The 12,555-nt window shown below is 39.8% G+C and overlaps 1 pseudogene; it reads left to right on the plus strand.

Annotated features, from left to right (window-relative positions):
- Window positions 1–6,241: 6,241 nt before the first annotated feature.
- Window positions 6,242–10,352, plus strand: LOC133905766 (putative BTB/POZ domain-containing protein At3g08660; annotated as a pseudogene).
- Window positions 10,353–12,555: the final 2,203 nt, after the last annotated feature.

Consider the following 12,555-nt stretch of genomic DNA (forward strand, 5'->3'; position numbering starts at 1 on the left):
GCTCGGCGAGCAGCCGGAGCGCGCGCCTCTCAGGGAGGACCTCGATAGCATCGCCACCTCGCCGACTCGAGGAGTGGAGGCATGGGCGGCGGCGGCGTGTGGGTGCTCCGTCGACGGTGGCGACGTGGAACGGTGGAAGCCGCGGAAGAGCTCGTCGACTCGCCGCTTGATTCTTGTTCGAGCAGCACATTGGATGGTGATTCAGATTCGACAGCTATTAGCTCTTGCTTCTTGATTGGAGGTGGCATCGCTCGCCTGAGTGCGAGGAAGAGAGACGGCAAAGAGAGGAGTGGAAGCATTGTTTCAATAAAAGAAAGATTTATTGCTATTAATATAACAAGGAGATATAACTATATAAAAAATAATTTTCGGTTTTTGCACCACTATAATGTACACAGCCCGAGACAAGTAGGAACATGATAAACAAAATAAAAAAACAGGAATCCTTTGATGGGACAACTCAAAACTGACATTATTATTATGATGAGCTCATGATTCGAAGGCTAGAATCCCATCCACATCTAGCTAAGAGCGTTTTGATCATCTGCTATAGTCGCATATATATCACAACTACCACTTGTTAAGAGTCCGTCTGCTGAAGTACACATCATGTATGAAGCCAGTATGATGGAGAAAGTTGTTGTCGTTGAGGAGGACGATGTGATCAATGATGTTGGTTTGCCTGATCTTTCTAAGGTAATATGATAAGTGAATTTGATGGAGTTTCGACGTTGATGATCCAAAGGCTCTGACCAGAATAGATTTAGAATTCACGCGATCACCACACCACTACTCCGTGGTTATCAATCGTGTCAAGACACGGTTGATCTCGCCAAGAAGGCTTTTCCTACGAGAAATCGAGAATATACGCAAGAATAGGTAGCTGTAATCTGAATATTGCTAATTACTAATAAAATGCTCGAGTTTGGGCTTCTACAAACCGATAAACAACGAAACAGTCTAAAACAGAATAATCTAAGTAAAACACAAGCCTAAACTCCGACACCTACTATATATATATATATATATATATATATAGGGGGGCATGAAGAGCTCATCCTAGGGTTATGTGGATCCGAGAAGAGGTGTACACAACCTTGACTCTGATCCTGACATGATTACATAACCCGACAAGGTCTAAAACGGTGATACAACAAATTATTTCTTTGACTCTGACTAAAATAAGAAATATTTGGTTAAGCACAGATCCATTGGAAAGGACTCGTCATAAGTTTTCTAGCAAGTCCAAGGTTGTCTCAATCGGATTTCGTATGTGAGAATTACGTCCATTTTACTGACGTGTTGTCTTGAGATTTCAAGCCAAATTTGGAGTCCGACTTGAGCTTGACTTGTTGTCCGAGTAAACTTGATACTCGAGTAATTATGTTCAGGTGAGCTTATGATGCCTCTTCTATATTCCTAATCTATAAAATATCATACAAATTTAGTAGTGATCTATCCAAGAAGGCATGCACAATTAGAAATGAGTTCACCTGTTGGTTTAAGTATCGCACACGTGTTCTTGTAATTGGCTATTTTACGATTTGAGGATTATTTGCAATGTTCTCTGTATCCGAAGGAGCAATATCCTCATCAGTCAAGCAAAGGGCGCCGTGTTCCTGAGCATCTTGAAACAGAAAATGGCGACATAACAAAAGATGAAGGGTGAGGTGTAGTCTGACCGGTGGACTTCACTGCCACCTTAGCACCACTCAGATAAAAACCACCCTTGAATAGGTTCAAGGAGTTAATTTAATCAGTTTCAATAGTTGAGAGGGTCGAAGGTTATCTGGTTTTCTAGTTCACGAAGAAAAATTGAACCCGAACAATAGTTAAAAGAGGTAAAATAGACTTCTTCCTAATAAGAATTCCACTTGATGGGAGCTTGTGGGCCGTGGGGGAGCACAATGCCACTCAAGAGTACAGTAGGGTAACCTTTTGAGAGCATCTCTAACAGTATGTCATGTATAGATAACATAATAGATAATTTTTCTAATAAACTAGTTATATCATTTTCTTTTAATTTAATAGGGGTCAATATGTAATAAGGTATTAAAAATATGTATGTATTTTGAAATATACTATAGACTGACTACATGTTAGTATGTAGCTTTTCTCTCTCCTCGTATTAGCTATCCTTCAAATAAATAAAAATATTATATAAACATCTTTATATCTAGCTGATATAAATAGTTGAAGACGCCCTTAAAAGTCTGTGAACTACGTGAGCTTTAAGGACATGGCTTACAACTTTCTTCCTTCTTCTTTTTGGGTTTCCAAAAAAGAGAAGAGAAAAAGGTTCTTGTTGCCGTTCTTGGATTCCGAGCTATAAAATGAAGTCTCCGAAGTCTGGCAACTTGAGGATCGATTCTTGACCGACCAGGAAAAGATCAAAAGTGCTAAAGCAAAAATACTGGTAATACCTCCCATGCATGCATCAAAAGGAGACAGATATATACCTACATGCACATGCAGTTCCGACTCCGAGCTACTAATTGGAGCTTGAGCGCAACAAATATACACTTAAATAAAACGGGGCCAAGGTCTTTGGTCTAAAAGAATATATAGTCGGACGGATGTGATACAAACCAACGCCGTATTGATTATTGTTTTTCGAGAACACACAATGCACGTATTTCATTACGAGATGCCATATTGATTATCATGCATCATGCCAGGTTTCATCCACCCTCCTGGTATTCTAAACATGGGCGCCGGCAAACTTGTGTTTCCGAGTGTAAGGTCGGCCCTATTTGAAAAGCAGCAATTTAACAGGAACTTATCATGATATGGGAATAAGAGATAAATTTTATGAACCAAAAACCTGATTACCATCCCGTGCAGGACTCATGCATCACTGGTTTTAGAGATCTTACTCTCCTTTTTCCTTAGTGCAAGCCGATCGAAAAGGATGATAAGACTAGGCAACAAAACAAAACAGTGCAATGAACGTGATAGAGAAGAGGATTGGAAAAAAAATGAGGAGACAAAAAATCAAGGAGCCAACCAACCAAGGCTCTCAAATAGGTAGAATGCACCAATAATGATCCATTAAGAATGGAAACTAACACGATTTTGGTAGGTTGAAAATGCCAATTTTAATCTCATTAAAATGTCATCAACCCGAAAAATAACTGACAGATTACTACATAATTCAAACGCCTGATTAATCACATTAAAAAGAATAAAGGAAAAGATAATTGCACAATTGATGTCATTTCACTACTACAGAATAGTACATTATTGCCGGCTTCAAAACCCATTCATTGCCGATTTTAGAGCTGACAATAAGTAACGGACAGTGATAGTCTCGGACTATCACTACCGGCTGGGTAAACTACCAGTGAAAGGGGTTATCACTACCGGCTGAAATCACCAGCCGGTAGTGATGCCTGTAGTATCACTGTCGGTTGGTGGTTTCGACTGGCAGGGATGTTTAGAGCATCATTTTCGGCTAAAGTTTTCAGCCAATAGTATTTTGCCTTTCCTCCCTATCTTCTATGTCCTCCCTCCGTCTCTCTCCTCTCTATCCTCCCTCTTTCTCTCTCCTCGATCTCTCCTACTGGCACTTAAGTCAGATTTGGCGGTTGGTGGTGGCATCCTTTTCTGTGAGTTCTATATATGACGACGACGAGCGATTGAGTATTCTACATATAGAGAGTTGATGAAGGAAGAAGATAGTGATAAAGCCGACTATGGAGTGAGAGAAGCTATCGAAAGAGTGAGATAACCATAAATGAGTCGATATATAGAATGCATACATATAAAACATTATATTTAAGTACATTATGACCACATTTAACAAAAAAAAGCCACATCTTATGTAGCAAAATATGCATAAAGGTACTAACAAGTGACTCATTGACCTTACAAGTCATATTATCTTACATAGTAAAATAATGACTACAACAAGAACTATGATACAATATTTTTACACGTGAAGTCAAATTTCTTCTCCTTATTTTCAAATGTAGCCAATTTTAGTTTGGACTGGATAACTTGACTGTTGTATACCGCAATAGCTTCCTGTTTGAACTTGTATCCTTTATAATATGCTCCTTTCAATTCATTAACTCTAAAAAATGATATACTATAAACCACACTAACACCAAAAAATATGTAAAACAAGTATAAAAACAACATTATTATCAGATTATGGAGATAATTATATCTGACTGCAAGCTCAACTAGGATAGTGAAAAGTCGTGTAAGGTGCATGTGTAATAACTATTTCAGTCGAGCTTTGCAGTCATACGTATGATCTCTAATTTTATCATTTGTAAAAAGAAAAATAAATATGAAAACAGTGTAATTTTTAATACAACACGTAACACGAGTAAAAAAAATACGATCTCAGTGGCTATAGCAAATGGTCTTATTAGGCGCACATAATAGGGAAGGTGAAGGACATTGACCATATTTTGGACAAATCCTTCTTCTTCAACTATTATGTAAACCTAATAAAGCCAAGGTGCAAGTGTTGTAAATAATAATGCGATAATAAGAAATAATTGCAATGCGTAATCAAGAATTTTCGATGACATGTGTACATTAAGAACCAGACAGTAGGTGTATAAAAATGCTCTTAAAAAATAAATAACAATTGACCACAGGACAATCAAGGTCCTGTCCTCTAATTATTCGATAGTACATTAACGACTGTACAATTTAAGAAGTTCTCATCTAGTTATTAGAACCTGGACATGATTCTAAAAAAATCACATAATATCATCATGGATGGTGCTGCTATACCAAATCAGATAGTATAGATTCTGAAAAGGACAAGCAATTTTCTACCGAAACAGAAATAGAGACTGAACATAAAAAATATAATTGTATCTTGCTACATACCTAAATATCATGACAAAATTTTCTAATTCATTAAAAATCAAAATAAATACGCTCATACCTAAAGTTTTTATATTGGAGCATGCTAATTAATTAAAATATAAAAATATATAATTGGAGCTTGCTACATACCTAAATATCATAGCTAATTTTTCTAATTCATTAAAAATCAACAATAATATACTCATACCTAAAGTTTCTATATTAGAGCTTACTAATTAATTAAAATAGAAAAAATATAATTAGAGTTTGCTATATACCTAAATATCATAGCTAATTTTTTAATTCACCAAAAAACAAAAATAAATATGCTCATACATATAGCTAATGCAAATCAATAATAAAGACAGTTTCCACATAAGCTACTAATTGAAGCTTCCATATAATAAATGAGGTATAATTGCATCTACATAGTCTCAAAACATCTTAGTCATATGTTCATCTTTATCATTTCAAAATCTAGAGCAATTTAGCAAATAAAATTTAACTAGGAATGAATTGAAAATAAAGTTACATATTTTGGAACACCTAAGATATGAGGATTCTCAAAATTTTGAAGCCACCAAGAACTTGGTGACCAAAAGTGGCCGCCATCGAGCAAGAATAGAGCTTCTCTGTTGTGCTCGAGCTTGAAGAAGAAGAGAGCGACTTTTATATAGCCGAGACATAACTGTCGGCTCATATAACCAGAGTGATGCCCTGTTATAACTGCCGGACAGTGGCTTAAGCCAATAGTGATGAGGAAGCTGGACATCACTGCTGGCTCAAGCCATCGACCGATAGTGATGACCCTTATCATTGCCGATTCATAAGCCACGATGACTAATTCTTCCTGCGCGACTTATGAACCGCTAATGATGCTCCATCACTACCGGCCTATTAGAAGCCGACAGTGATAGACCGATATAAAAGATTAGTTCTGTAGTAGTGTTTCTACCTGCATACGTAGTGCTCGTCGCAAGAAACAAGTCACATGAATTTCACATGTAAACTACGTGAATGCACGCGCGTGTATAGTCGAAGTCTCTCTCTCCTTTCCATGAGATTCCACTTTAGACAAAGGAGAGACTGCTATTTAAACATGCCTAATTCTTCTTGAACTAACAATATATGACTAAATTGTGCATGCTTTGGAATTTTATAAATGAGTCATGTATGGGCCAATTCCAACAAGATTATGTGAAGGGAATGATCACTGGTCAGTCACGAGCTTGCTTGGATTTTGTCAGCAATGAATCGACAATGGCCAGCCACTCTTGTGCTTTTCTGGCGGTGGGCCAAAGCAAAGCTCTCTTCTCTGCTAAAGTGAAAGGGCAAAAAGCCACCGCTGTTCACTGACTCACACTCGGTGGACAGGCAAGGCAGCCACAGCCAGCCCAACCAACAACAACAAAGCATCAAAATCATTTCTTCAGCGACAGCCTTCCACCACTCTCTGCCGTTATTCTTTGCTTCCGTCTTTTCCTCCGGCCCGTCATCTCCTCCATTTGCTCACCCCAGAGGGAGAGGGGTAGCAAGAGGAGGAGGTGGAGCAATGGGGGTGGGCAACGACAACACTGCGTTTCCCTTCACCACAACGTCCCCGCGCTTCTGCAAGCCCATCAGCAGCAGGAGGTGATGGCTCCCATTTCTTGATCTTTTTCCCCCGTTTTTTCTGAGCTCGATCGGTTTTTTTCATACTTGGGGAAACAATTTGCAATACCATGGTGTTCTCAGATCAACTGAACTCTTGCTGCGGCGGCTCAAGTTTGCATTGATTTGGACACCGCCCCAGCGCCAATGCTTGTTTCTTTTTCCTCTTTCTTTTGCTGGAAGGATGGACGCCATTGATTGGGTGGGTGCAAATGCCATTTCCAGGTTTTTCAGCCCAAATGAAAGATAAATCACTCGCACGTTTTGGAAGGAAGCATCGAAGCAACTCTGAAAATGTTTTTGCTCCTCAGAGACCATCAGATAATAGTTAAATGTGTATGCCTCTTTGAACGTCACAAGGTTTATCTAGGTTCAGGTCTCTAGGACAACCCTTTTTATCACTTCAGTAATTTATATAGAAATTCATCAGGAATTGTTTGGTTAAGCATACTTCACGTGCTAGCAGCATTGACTCAAATGATTTCTCTCCATTACTTGATTCGTCAGCAATTCATTTTTCTTCTGGCTATAGATGTTTCATCAGTTATTGGTTTGGAATCAAAACCTGAATATATGTTTCAGTGGAATTAGACAGTTTGCACTTTTCGTCAAACATGATCCTATTTTTTTCTGTCAAAATAGTTGCTTCACCAGGTTCTCCAAATAAAATAGTTGCTTCAGCCACGTTATTAACTTTCTCAGAAAAGGGGAACCTATTTTCAACCTTCCATGTTCTTGGGAGTGTGCACTGAAGTGGTATTGAAAGCACTATGTTTCATTATTAGACATTGCAAATTTAAATAAAAATCTTGGTATCTAATTTTTTTGGAACATTACCTGTTGTGCAGGATATTTTCAGATGTTGCAGAGGATGTAACAATATCGGTAGACGGCCAATCTTTTCTACTGCACAAGGTGTATAATTCATTTCAACAGTCTTTCAAAGTCCTTAGTCGTCATCTTTTTTTATTCTGTTCCTTTTTTAGTACAAAATTTTATTTACTCTGTTTTTCATATGAATTTATATTCAGTCATCAGCATGTCAAAGTGATTGTTTAGGCAAATATTCAGTTAGGCGGTTGCATTTTTCTTTGCATGAAGTTGAATGCCATGTTAGAAGCCATTTTTAAACCAATACTCCATGGGCACGCTACTTCTCAATAAATTGCTTGACAAAGAACCAACAGTGATTAGTGGTCCTTTGTCAGTCAATTTATGACCACATAATTCTTGTGTAGTGTGATTAGTGCTTCACTTCACATAACTTCATAGATGTAATGACTTTGCAAATAATACGTATCACATATCAACTTGAATGTATACTACAGTTTAGTCTGGCAGATATTTTTGATCATTCTAAAGGCTGAAAAGCAACTAATTATTGAGAAAATAATGGAATCCACTTTTATATATTTCTTTTAAAGCGCTTGAGTACACCACTTTTAAAAAACTTGCACAAAAATTAAAGTATAAGCGGAAGGATGTATAAACTAAGATAATGTTATTGGCACATCTCTCTGCATAATCCATGAAGTTGTAAGCTAGGATGTATAAACTAAGATAAAGTTGTAAGCTTTCTGGAATAAGTTCCATCATACCCTATACTTGTACTTGTTTTGCAGTTCCCTTTAGTATCTCGGTGTGGGCGAGTACGAAAAATGGTAGTGGACTCCAAGGATCCAGATCTCTCAAAGCTGGAGCTTGTCAATGTACCAGGGGGAGCTTCAGCATTTGAACTTGCTGCGAAGTTTTGTTACGGGAGTAATTTCGAAATAACCGCCACAAATGTGGCCCACCTCCGGTGCGTTGCAGAATACTTGGAAATGACGGAAGACTACCAAGACGAGAACCTCATTGTTCGGACGGAGGCATACTTGAATGAGATTGTGCTCAAGAACCTTGATAAATCACTAGAAGTACTTTGTGCGTGTGATGGATTGGATCCCACGGTGGAGGAAGTCGGGCTTGTAGATAGATGTGTTGATGCAATTGCAATGAATGCAAGCAAGGAGCAGCTGGTTTCAGGCTTGGCTCACTTGGAATGTGATGCCGGATCTGGAAAGTTGCGTATGCATTGCCAGGATTGGTGGGTTGAAGACCTTTCTGCACTGAGAATCGACTACTATCGGCGTGTGATTGCTGCAATGAGAAGAAATGGGGTGAGGCCAGAGAGTATTGGCACCTCTATTGTGCACTATGCTCAAACATCTCTTAAAGCTATCGAAAGACGGCATGTATGGAACTCCGGTCCCCTTGTTGGTGACAGCCAAAGAGTGATTGTGGAAACAATAATTGATCTGTTGGCAACTGAAAATATCACAACAGTTACTTTGTCATTCTTGTTCGGCATGCTCAGAATGGCAGTAGAAGTTGGTACAGGTCTAAAATATAGGATCGAAATTGAGAAAAGGGTTGGCCTCCAGCTTGAGATGGCATCACTTGACGATCTTCTCATCCCCTCAATGCAAACAAGTGACTCAATGTTTGATGTTGACACTGTCCATCGCATATTGGCAAGCTTCTTGCAAAGGATTGATGAAGATGATTCAGGAGACTTGTCACCTTGTGGATATGATTCCGATGGACTAAAGTCTCCAAGCCACAGTTCAATCCTGAAGGTCGGAAGATTGATGGATGGTTATCTCGCAGAAATAGCACCAGATCCATATCTGAAGCTGCACAAGTTCATGGCTCTTATCGAACTATTGCCAGATTATGCGCGAATCGTGGATGATGGACTCTATCGAGCCATTGACATATACCTGAAGGTAAAGCTAGTGCGTTAGATTATGATGTCACATTTTTAATGTTATTCACACAAACGTGAAGGTTTCGGTGAAATGAATTTCATAGTTTGGTTATGAATATTTACTAACCAACTGATGCATCAGCCCTGACAACATTATTAATTTTTCATGAAAATGTGATATTTGCACAGTCAAATTGTAGAACAAATCTAGCTGATCACCAGACTTTGCTTCACTAAAATTTGCCTGACCATATCCTGTGCTTGTCATCAGGCACACCCTTCTCTTACGGAATCAGAGTGCAAGAAGCTCTGCAAGCTGATCGACTGCCAGAAGCTGTCCCAGGACGCGTCCAGCCACGCCGCGCAGAACGACCGGCTCCCGATCCAGATGGTGGTGCGCGTGCTCTACTTCGAGCAGCTCCGCCTCAAGTCCTCCTTCTCGGGCGGCTCCGGCGGGGGCGACGGCTCCTTCTCCCAACGGTTCGTCTGCAGCAGCGGCGTGCCGAGCTCGTGCGTGTCCCCGCAGCGCGACAACTACGCGTCGCTGAGGCGGGAGAACCGGGAGCTGAAGCTGGAGATATCGCGGGTGCGGGTGCGGCTGACGGAGCTGGAGCGGGAGCAGGGGCTGATGAAGCAGCAGGGGATGCGAGACGGCCGCCCGGGGGAGCATGGCAGGGCGTTCTTGGCGTCGTTGTCGAGGGGCATTGGACGGATAACGATGTTCGGCGGGCCGGCAGCAGCGGAGAGGAGGAAGAGGAGGAAGAAGAGCTCGAGGAGCTCGCAGTGCTCGGAAGGGAAGAGCCGGAGGCGGCAGAAGGCAGAAGGCATCCTTCGCATATGACTAGCTGCTTCAAGGTTGAAATCAGCAGGTAAACTGGACACTGATAGTGAGTGTGAGCTCACTGCTGTGGCAGAAGCTAGCTGCATTTTCAGGTGCTGGTGAAGGCTGAGGGAAAGGGTTGCTCACTTGTTTGAGCAGAGTTAGGAATGATAGGAAGAGGGACTAGAACATGGAGTGAGTGCCATGGCAGATAGAGCTAGGTTTGGTGTAAGCTGGTAAGATTTCAAGTAGCTGGAAGAAGAAGAAGAAAAGTAGCACGCACATGATATATAGATCATCATATACAGAGCTAGGTTTGGTGTTGTACTATTTCAGTGTCTGCCGGTGCCGGCCAACTTAGGAATATCAGGCATCCAGTTTCTCAATCTGTCTCGGAGATATGATTAGTGATCAGTTGCTAATCTTGTTTGCGCGCCCTCTGTTGCATCCTACAGACATATTGCATCCCGGAGTTGCTAATCTTTTGAGCATGTTGATATCTCACCCAATCGATGCAATATAGAAATAGTATGTGTCTAGTCAAGTATGTTAATATAACAGTTAACCCAAAGGTCCCAAAGGTGCTCACAATGAACCAACAAAAACGGAGGACCCGTTGACGGCAGCTGCTTTGAATTTGAATTGGGACGAGGCTAATTCGCGGGCGCTCCGACAAATGCGTTTATTGCTAGCTCTTCTCGTGTCCCATTTCTCTTTTAGTGCGGTAGCTGTGATTAGCACTAATTAATTCTTTTTTAGCAGCAACCGGCGCGCATCGTTTTCCATTTTCCGTGCAAAGCGCGAACCATTTCGGGACGTGAGGGAAATAGGGGTAATAAAAGGAGGAGAGTTAATTAGCAGTAATTAAATATCTACTTTCAATCAGTTTCAATTATTTTCAATCATTTTGACTAATAAGATTTATATCCAGTAAAATAGTACAAATAAAAGGTAAAAATCATATTACTCCACAAACTGTAAGAGACCATAACAAAATACTAATCTGAAGAAAAAAAGGAAAAGTTTCCTGACAAACATCTGGGACAAAATTTGTTATCTTAAAAACTTTTCAAGATAACTTTATCAACAAAAGTTTTTAGACTTATATAGAAATATATTTTTAGAAAACTTATCCATAAAACTTGTACTGTAAAACTTTTTTCATAAAAGATGATAAAAAAGATTTAAGCGATGACTTATCAGAAGAAAGATATGTAATGAACTTTTTCAAACAAAGGTTTTCTAAAAAAATGATCAAACTTTTCCAAAAACAAGATGAACACATAGCTTTTTCGACATAACTTTAGCAACGAAAGTTTTTGATATAACTCTTACAAATAAGTTTTGAGAATGAGAAAAAGTTATCGAGAATTTTTTTTGAGAATGAGAAAAGTTAGACAAAAAGTTTTAAGGAAAAGTTACCATAGCAATGAAAGTTTTTGATGTAACTCTTACAAATAAGTTTTGAGAATGAGAAAAAGTTATCGAGAAAAAGTTTTGAGGATGAGAAAAGTTATCGAAAAAAAATTTTAAGAAAAAATTACTGAAAAAAGTTTTGAGAAAAAGTTACAGAGAAAAACTTTTGAGAAAAACTTTATAGCAGATTTGGGCCGTCTCTAGGCCACGACTTGGGAAGTCGCACGAGCGTGTAGAAATGGAATTTCGGTAATTTTACCTGGCTAATTCTCACGCGTGCGAGTTGTGAACTCGCGTCCTGTTCCCGACAGCCCCTAACTTTTCTTTTGGGAAAATTTTCCCTTCCAACGACTTCCCATTTTTAGAAACTTTTGTAAACAAACTTTATATCAAAATTTTTGAGAAAAAAATTTAGCCCAAACTTTTGAGAACAAGTTTAGCTCAAAAACTTGTGAGAAAAACGTTACACACGATTTTGACTCGTGGGCTGCCATGGGTCATCACGTGCGCTCGAGTGGACCGGCTCGCAGCGCGCTAGCTTCGCGCTCTGCCCGCCTCGCTAGGCTCCCACCGGCCACATATAGCGCGTCAGCCTCACGCCGCACACTTGGGCCATGTGCCGTTGTCGGAGTCACGCACGACTTCCTAAGAAGCGTGCGCTCAGAAAAAAACATTTTCGTTTGAATTGGGACTACTTTCTCTGTAAATCAGCAAAGAGTTAACCTCCTCTTTTGTATTGTAAAAGTGAAGACTTGCACGAGCACTTGCCTTGATACCAAGGATCCGATGCAAAATCTATGCACAATGATGCCCTGACCGAATTGCTACACCATGCTGAAACAAATTACAAATAATTTAATGTGTTTGTGTGGAGTCAGCAGATCAATACAAATTACTAGTGCTTGTATGGAGTCATTTGATGGAAGTAAGCAAAATGCATCATCATAACAAATAATTTAATGTAATACTCAAAAATACTATATTCAAATGTTGACTGCGGGACCCACAAGGAGTGTGAAACTTTGGCCTTTTGGATAGTTTCTCGGATGGACTATTGGAGATCGCGGATGCGTAGATCTTGTTGAGAAGA

Source organism: Phragmites australis, chromosome 23, assembly GCF_958298935.1.
Source record: "Phragmites australis chromosome 23, lpPhrAust1.1, whole genome shotgun sequence".
Lineage (NCBI taxonomy): Eukaryota > Viridiplantae > Streptophyta > Magnoliopsida > Poales > Poaceae > Phragmites > Phragmites australis.